Source organism: Pteronotus mesoamericanus, unplaced genomic scaffold (assembly GCF_021234165.1).
Source record: "Pteronotus mesoamericanus isolate MK-2021 breed Mesoamerican mustached bat unplaced genomic scaffold, CSHL_Meso_final contig_57, whole genome shotgun sequence".
NCBI classification, from domain to species: domain Eukaryota; kingdom Metazoa; phylum Chordata; class Mammalia; order Chiroptera; family Mormoopidae; genus Pteronotus; species Pteronotus mesoamericanus.
Genome location: NW_026555203.1, coordinates 1,143,834 through 1,153,102, shown reverse-complemented (window position 1 = coordinate 1,153,102; position 9,269 = coordinate 1,143,834). Strand labels below are relative to the sequence as shown.

The following is a 9,269-nucleotide window of genomic DNA, read 5'->3' as shown; positions in this document are numbered from 1 at the left end:
TTTCACTAGATTTAATTTGCCAGCTTTCAGAGTAAGGGCAGAAAATTACAGAGAACAACAACCTTGGAACCTTGATCAGCATATCATAGAACAAGAGATTGCTCGCTGATTAATTAATAAACAAAATAGGTCAGCATAATAAAACTCAAGCTTTTTATCGTAAATACAACTTTTGTCTGAGATGAAGAACCTAAGCAATGTATGGGAATAATGGGAATTTCCAAACTCTTCAAAATATTCATAATGAGATAATATATTTCAACCTCCTTTTTTTAAAGATTTTATTTATTTATTTTCTGAGAGAGGGGAGAGGAGGGAGGAAGAGAGGGAGAGAAATGTCAATGTGTGGTTGCCTCTCGTGCACCCCCTCCTGGGGACCTGGCCCACAACCGAGACATGTGCCCAGACTGCCAATCGAACCAGCGACCCTTTGGTTCACAGGCCAGTGCTGAATCCACTGAGCGACACCTGCCAGGGCTTTATTTGAACCTTCTGATTCACAAAAATGTTGGTCTATCTTCAGTCTGCCTTGTTTAAACAGTACATTACTTCAGTTATCGAGACACAAAGTGAAGGACTGGAATAAATTTGGCTGTGTATGGGGACTGAGTTTGTGTGACAAGGCTATTCTGCCCTGGGAGCTGGCCAGTAAGAGTACTTTGTTTATCTGGTCCAGTTACAATTAATACTTTTTTCTAGTCTCTTAACTACATAATGATCACTTTCTTGGGAAAAGTATATGTGTATTTACCCAGCTTCTGCTTGAAGTTGTGACTAAATTCTTCAAAGATTTTTGCCTCTGTGAATGGCATTTTTAAACACTTTCCAACATTTTTTTCTTCTGATTTTCCATTTTCACTGGAATGTAATTCACATACCATACAATTCACCCATTTAAAATGCACAATTCAATGGCTTTAGTATTGGTTTGGCCAAAAAGTCCTTATGTTTTTTTTTTCCGTAAAATAAAAGACATTTTTCATTTTCACTAAATCACTACGTTGATTTGGATATTTTGAGTATGTCAGCTATGCCCTGCATGGTATAATGTTGATTGTTTTCAATTAATGTCTCAATTTAATTGCTATCAACTTCAACTGGTCTACCAGGCCATGGAGCATCATCCAGCGAGAAATCTCCAGCACACTGATGACAGATGGCACAATATAATCTAGCAAAATTGTCTCAAATGAAGTTAAAGACAACTAAGCTTTACTAGACCGACTTAAGGAAAAAAAAAAACCAAATGGACTTTTTGGCCAGCCCAATATATTCATTGAGTTGTGCAACCAGTACCACAATTTTAGAACATTTTGATCACTCCAAAAAGAAGCCCCAAACATATTACCAGTAACTCCCCACTCACTCCCTAGCCCCTGATAACCATTATTCTGTTTTCTCTGTCCCTGTATTTGCCTTCTGGACACTTCATGTAAATGGAATCATACAATTTGTGGCCCTTTGTGACTGGCTATTTGCATTTAGCATAATGTTTTCAAGGTTCATCCATGTTGTAACATGAATTAGTACTTCATTCCTTTTTACAGCTGGATAATATTCCTTTGTATGAATACACCACATTTTATCCACTCACCAGTTGATGCACATTTAGGTTATCTCCATTTTTGGCTATAATTAATAATGTTGCTGTGACCACTGTTGTACAAGTTTGTGTAGATATGTTTTAAATTATCTGGGGCATATACCTAGGACTAGAATTACTGCATCATATGGTAACTATGCTTAACCTTTTAAAGAACTGCCACACTATTTTCCACAGCATCAGCACCCACCACTAGACATTCCCAGAGGTAGTATATAAGGTTTCAGATTTTTTAGTATTCTCCACAACACTTATTATCTGCCTCTTTGATTATTACCTTTCTAGTTGATGTGAAGTGGTATCTCATTGTGGTTTTGTTTTATATTTTTGCTGTAGTATCTTTAAGTACAAAGACTCTCCCAATCCTCTCACCTAGAGCTCATTCTATCCACTGCTCTGTTTGGCCACCAGTCTCTTGTCTCTGTTCAGCAGTGGTGAGGCAGATACCTTTTCCACAGGGAAGGGAAATCCATGGTTTGTTGTCTTTGCTGATTACAAAAATGTTGGAGAGTGGGGTGGAAAAGCTGTTGCCATTGGCATCTTTTGCATGAACTATGTCAAAAAAAACCAGGGCCTCTCTCTCTCTTCCTTGTTAATCACCACAATTCTTCCCAGGTTAGCACGTCAGGTCACCATACACAGGTTACCTGTGTCAGACTTGTTGAAATCAGTAATCTGCCAGTCTCCAAATCAGTCCGAGTGGTGTCATTCACCTTGATGAGGGGATCAGGGTAGCGGATGGTGCGAACATCGTGGGATACCAGATGAGGGATTCCTTTTGTGCCCACAAAGATCGTCCTCTCTTTGCACGTCTTGTACTTGGCCTCCTCAGGTGTGATATGATGCGAAAAGCAAAGCAACCCTTGGTATCATAGGTCAGATGGAAATCCGTCCTGTTCTTGTCAAGCTGATCACATCCATAAAACCAGCAGGGTAGGTTATATTGGTTCAGACCTTGCCGTCAATCTTAAACTGCTTCATGCAGATTCTCCTTTACTCCATCTCCTGTTAGGGCATGCTTCCCTTTTCCTTAGGGAAAAGATGAGGGGGAGGCATTTTCTCAGCTTGTGGAGACTGGTAGATGGACAAGGAGCAAACACACTGGTCAGTTTATCCAGCATCCAATGGAAGGAGCTTATTGTGGTTTTCATGTGCATTTCCGTGATGGCTAATGATGTTGAGCATTCTTGTGTTTATTGGCCATTTCATACCGTTTTTGAAAATATTTAGATTCTTTACCCATTTTATTTCAAAATTGAGTTGTCTTTTTATTGTTGAGTTGCAAGAGTTCTTTATATGTTCTAGATGAAAGTCCCTTTATCAGATACATGATTTCAAATGTATTTCACTTGTTCTGTGGGTTTCCTTTTCACTTTTGTAATAGTGCCCTTTGAAACACAAAAGTTTTTAATTTTGATGAAGTCCAATTTATCTGTTTTGTTGCTTGTGCTTTGTTTGATGCTGTATCTAAAAACCCATTGCCTAGTCCTGATTGGTATGGTTCAGTTGGTTGAGCATTGTCCTGCAAAGCAAAAGGTCACAGGTTCAAATCTGGGTCAGGGCACTAGCCTGGCTTGTGGGTTCTGTCCTGGCTGGGACATGTACGAGAGGCAACTGATGATGTTTCTCTAGCTCCCTTCCCCTCTGTCTAAAAATAAATACATAAAATTGTTAAAAGTAATAAATGAAAAGACATTGCCTAATCCAAAGTCATGGAGATTTACACCTATGTTTGAGTTCTATAGTTTTAACTCTTACTTTTAGGTCTTTGATCCATATCAAGCTAATTTTGTATATGATGTGAAGTAGGGATTTGAAACTCATTCTTTTGCATGTAGATATCCAGTTTTCTCTGTAGATATCCATTTGTTGAAAACACCATTTTCTTCCATTGAATTGTCTTAACACTCTTATCAAAAATCAGTTGACCATGAGTGTATGGGTTTGTTCTGGGCTCTCACTCTATTCCCATTGGTCTGTATTCCTGTCCTTATACAACTACTATATAGTCTTGATTACTATAGCTTTGTAGTAAGATTTTAATTTGGAAGGTGTGAGTCCTCCAACTTTGTTCTTCTTTTTCAACATTATTTTGGATATTCTGGGTCCCTTCCATTTCCCTTAGCTTGTCAAATTTTTTTTTTTTTGCAGGAAATAAAAAGGTACCTGGGATTTGGTAGGATTTGCTGTGAATAAATAATTCCATTTGAGGAGTATTGCCATTTTAACAAACTAAGTGATCCAGTCCATGAGCACAGGATTTTTAAAAAATTTATTTAGGTCTTTAATTTCTTTCAACAGTGTTTTGTAGTTTTCAGTGCACAAGTCTTGTATTTTGTTAAGTTTATTCCTTAGTAGTTTATCCTTTTTAATGCTGTTGTAAATGGAGTTTTTTTTAATTCCATTTTCAGATTGTTCATTGCTAATTTATAGAAATACAGCTTATTTTTTTATATTGACCTTATATCCTAAAACCCAGCTGAATTCCTTTATTAGCCTTAAGGGTTTTTTGTGTGGATTATTTTTTTAAAGATTTTGTTTATTTTTACAGAGAGAGGAAGGGAAGTAGAAAGAGAGAGAAACATGGATCCATTTCCTCTTGCACACCCTTAACCGGGGACCTGGCCTGCAACCCAGGCATTTGCCCTGTCTGGGAATCAAACCTGTGACCTTTTGGTTTGCAGGATGACACCCAATTCACTGAGCCACACCATTCAGGGCTTGCACGGGTTCCTTGGAGTTTTCTATGTAAGATCATGTCTTCTGAAAATGCAGATACTTCTTCACTTCCAATATTGATTCTTTTTATTTCTTTTTTTTACTTAGAACCTTGCTAGTAAGATATTGAATAGCAGTGGTGAGAACAGACATCCTTGTCTTGTTACTGATCTTTGGGAGAAAGCTTTCAGTCTTTCACCTTTAAGTATGGTGTTAACTGTAGGGTTTTCATAGATTATCTTTTATCTGATTAAGACAGTTCCCTCCAGTGTGATTTGCACCTTTTTCTGATTCATTTCACTCAATAACCATATGATTCCTATATGTCATATAGGAAAGTAGATGACGAATGGTTAAGAAATGTATTTGAGATACACATCAAGTTAGAGATGAGACCAGGGTATCCTGACTCTCAGTCCCCAGTGTTTTTGACTATTTTATACTATTTCCTTTGGTCTGCTGTAACTTTCGAGGGAGTCCAGAAAAGTAATCTCCATAAGGGTAGGGTCTGTAATTTTTCACCTCTTTTTCCCTAGAACCTAAAAGTGCCTGTCACAGAATAAGTGCTTGAGCAATCTCAAAGCAATAGAGCCAGTTTAGACAAGCAGATACTTCTGGAACCCTCATTATGAACAAAGCAATGTGGACACTATCCCAGCCCTCAGAGAGATTATGGTTGATAGAGATAAGAGATGGTCATTTAAGAAGATAATACAAAGAGATCTAATAGTAAATCAGTGCTAATGATAAGTGTCTGAAAAGGCAGAACCTTTCTAAATGTAGATTAAAAAGTCTTCATGGAGGAGAATGGCACGAACAGAGAATTGAAGGATGTTGGGTAGGAAATGGCGTGTTTTCATGTGTTGAGGAAGTACCTTAGGCAGAGTTTTTAACAGGAAGTTAAAAATTAACTTCTTCATTTTCTTACATGAACTGACCACTAATACATGGGACACGCAGAGCAAAAATAATAATAGGATGTATATAAAGTCAGGTAACATTCTCTGTCTTATTTTTCTCAGACTTCCTTATCCTTTGGTTTTAGACTCAAACTGAATAAATCAGCCTTTTTGTCCAGAAAACTCATGCTCAATTTGCTTCATTTTCCTGATAGAAGACTTTTACAGGCAACCTCAATTTCTTAGTTATAACTCTTGTTCTTTGTGTATTATAGCATTTGTAATAACTGCTTCAGTAGATCTCTTAAAATTAAGAGTCTTAAAGGCTCTGGACTTCTCATCCTGAATACTGCCCGCATGTTCCATTGATAGAAAAATAATGGAAGCTATTAAAAGACCATGTCATGGCTGCAACCTGGCAACTGTAGACCATCACACATTTATTGATTACCCACTGGGAACCAGGTATATGAATGATCAAGGCAGTGTTCAGTGGACAGATATGCAGTAAACTGCTATAATCTCATAGGTAATCCAAGGGTAGTCTTTTTCTAGCACTAACCAGCCTCAGTCCTCATAATGCTATATCCTTGAAGAGAAACTTCTTATGTCTCTTGGAAGGATATAAATAATAGTGTTTGTCCCTGATATATTTGAACATTTAATATTGAAAAGCAGAAGGCAATATAGTTGTGGAGTTATGTTCAATGCAAAGCTGACCAGGTCCTATAGTAATCATGCAGTGAATTAATTTCAGATTCTTTCCATAGCATAGTTATGATTTATGAGGCCTCCAGAACCACTGGACTAGCATGATGAAAGTACCATATCCTGTCTCCTAATCCCAAACTAAACATAGTGTACATACGAGACATACACAAAATAAAGGGGTGAAAAGAAAAGAGGCTGAGTTGACAAAATTACCTCTAACAGAATAAGTACAACAAAAATGAAAAGACTTCCAGAAGGAATCTTTGTTACACTTTGTTCTACCATAACCCCAGGTGGCCACAGGGTCAGCTGTTAACAATTCAGGTCATGTGTAAGGGAAATTATTTTTGTGGAAGTAATTTTGGACATATACAAAAAAATTTTTTTTAAAGTAAAGTAACCCATCAACACCACCACCACCACTTCATTTATTATGGAAACAAAACTCAAAAGTTTTAGCCCTGAAAAGAGAATCTGCAGGAGGGAGAATTCCAGCACTCTCCCCATTGATTTAACTATCTTGTGATTTTTGTCATTTATCTTTGAATTGCCACCACCACCATGGCCCCCAGAGATGTTTCATGATAACTCTGTGCTTCTAGATGAGACTTTTTGAGATGAGCTAGTTAGTGGTCCCCATATTTCACCTGAGGCTTTGGCTGCCCTCTAATGATGACTCATATTGAGAGTGTTGGCATTACTTTTATAAAGCATATGGTGGTTAAGTGCAAACACTCTGAAGCTCGGCTGGCTGGATTAGACTCCCAGGTCATTTACCAAGCTGTGGGACCTTGGGCACATTACGTAACCTCTCTGCCTTCATTTTCTCATCTGGAAAATGGAGGTATTAATTGTACCATTAATATTGTGAAAATTCAATACAGTACACAACATAGGGGCATTACCTGGCATATCTGTATAATTGTTAACATCAGTATACATATTACTCCAACGTATAGCAGAGCTTTGCCAGCGACCATATCTTCTGTCTCCTGACCCATCCCTTCATTCCAGGTAGAAGTGGAAGAGGGAAATGGACAGGTCAAGGTCAGGTCATTTTTACCATTTGATATTTCACAGACCACCTCTGGTCTCACTAGATCTCGCCATATGATGGAGATCTTTGCCCTTTTAATAGGTTCTATACACATATGAGCATTAATGAGGGGTCCCTTTATGCCCCAAAACTGTAGGGTCTCTGCTCACTGGCACCTTCTTTGGCCTCCTTTCACTGTCAGAATTACACGGAGTGGTTTTTTATTTGAGATTGAACTGGTGGGACTTACTTCCTCAATATTCCATTTAGAGAGAGTCTTAAAACATGGCCTCCTTCAATTGAATTTAATTTATACCTCTCATTTGGATTTCAGCTCTCAGCACCCACAAGTAACTATTATACAGCTCTCTTAAAATAAATCAGAGCCCTAGCTGGTGTCACTCAGTGGATTAAGCACCGGCCTGCGAACCAAAGGGTCACTGGTTCTATTCCCAGTCAGGGCATGTGCTGTCAGGGCACGTGCCTGGGTTGCACACCAGGTCCCTAGTAGGGGACACATGAAAGGCAACCACACATTGATGCTTCTCTCCCTCTCTCTGTCCCTTCCCCTCTTCAAAAATACATAAAAATATTTTAAAAAATAAATCAGAAATCTTTTCAGAGTTTCCCCTTCCCCATCTCCTGCTCATTTCTCTGTACCTGCAGAAACACTTTAGGGGAAAACACTGCCCAGCTAACCCTATTTACAGACATTCCATTCTCACTTTAGGTGGTAGGGTTTGGAGTTGAGGTCTACTGTCTCCTTGTAGTAAAATGATGGCTCCTACCTCCCAGAGCCCTTCTCCATTCAGTCCGTTCATCTTTCCAGGAGCCCCTGCATACGCCTGTGCTGGGCACTCTCCTCACACTAGGTTCACAATGCTCACTGTCTTGATAAATCAGTTTCCACAATCCTTACCCGTAACTCCAACCCATCTCACCTAAGGGCATTTCAACGAGTCTACAGCTGATGCAACTCGGGGGAAACTGACATTTGGTCGAGATCTGACAAGCTTGCACTAAGGAAATGTCTTCAAGTGGAATTAACTATAATTTCCCTCTCTCCACCCAAAATTTGAAATTTTTCTGAGAGATGGATACAGCCTTGCTCATTCAGGTGGCCATGAGCAAATGGGGCTCTGCTTTTTCACCTCCCACACTAATGCTGGAACAACCAGGATGTGGCAGAGTGGGGGTGGGGTGTTTTGTACTTCCCCTTTCCAGGAGGCCAACTGGACAAGACTTTGGATTGCCTACACCCCAGCCTTTACCACTGGCACCCTGCTAGCTGACCTTGCACAGCTCACTTTGGTATTTGTTTGCACCATGGCCCCTTAGATCTTAGAGCACTGATTCTTGATCAGGAGTGGTTTTGCTCCCCCAGGGGACATTTGGCAGTATCTGGGGATATTTTTGGTTCTCACAGCTGGGAAGTGGGGAAGCTGCTGGCATCTAGTGGGTAGACGCCAGATAGGCTGCTACACAGCCTACAAATGCACAGACATTTCCCCACAACAATTTACAAGCCCTCGAACATCACTAGTGCAGAAGCTGGGACATGCTGTCTAAGAACTACCTGCCTCACTGGACTTCTGGATGGCTACTCCACAAGATGGTGTGTCCTCAAGGATCCTTTTGCTGGTCATCCCACCAATTAGTCCATTAGGGGAGATCTCTTTCCTACTAATGGATGTTTTACCCTCTGATGCAATTATGTGCCTCTTGTGTATTTGCATATCACAAGCAGTAGTGGTCTGGCTGACCTTCATTTCTAACTCAGCACTTAGTCTGTAGGTTGTCTATACTCAAGCACTTGAGGATGCTCAAGGTCTGCCTCATGATCACTATAGCTATTCCTTCCACTTTCTGGTGAAGTCTTTCTCACTACTAGCAACCTTCCAACTTGCTATCAAGGTCAACCAACTCCAATTATATTGCTGCTGCCACATATTTCCTTTAAAAAAACAAAACCCCAAACCTCTAAGCCCTGAAAGAAAAGCAGTAGGTCGACAGGACTATTTACTGGACATAACAATAAAATCCTAAGTCAATGGGAAAACATACCTCATTACAATTATAAAGATGACTTCTAAACATCGGTACATTCAGTGCCATCCTAATCAAAACTCGAAAAGTATTTTTGAACTTGACAGTGATTCTAAAGTTCATCAAAAAGCATAAAAATGTAAAAATAGCTAATATCAAAAAAGAAATAAGAAACAAAGGCAGTGCCATAGCAGACAGTAAGATGAATAATATAGGTAGATAAAAGGGAGCATTTACAGAAAAAGTTGGTGGACTG

General features: G+C 39.3%; 1 pseudogene; it reads right to left on the bottom strand.

Moving 5' to 3' along the window:
- Positions 1 to 1,987: 1,987 nt before the first annotated feature.
- On the bottom strand, positions 1,988 to 2,724 carry LOC129076163 (40S ribosomal protein S4, X isoform-like; annotated as a pseudogene).
- Between the last annotated feature and the right edge of the window lie 6,545 nt (positions 2,725 to 9,269).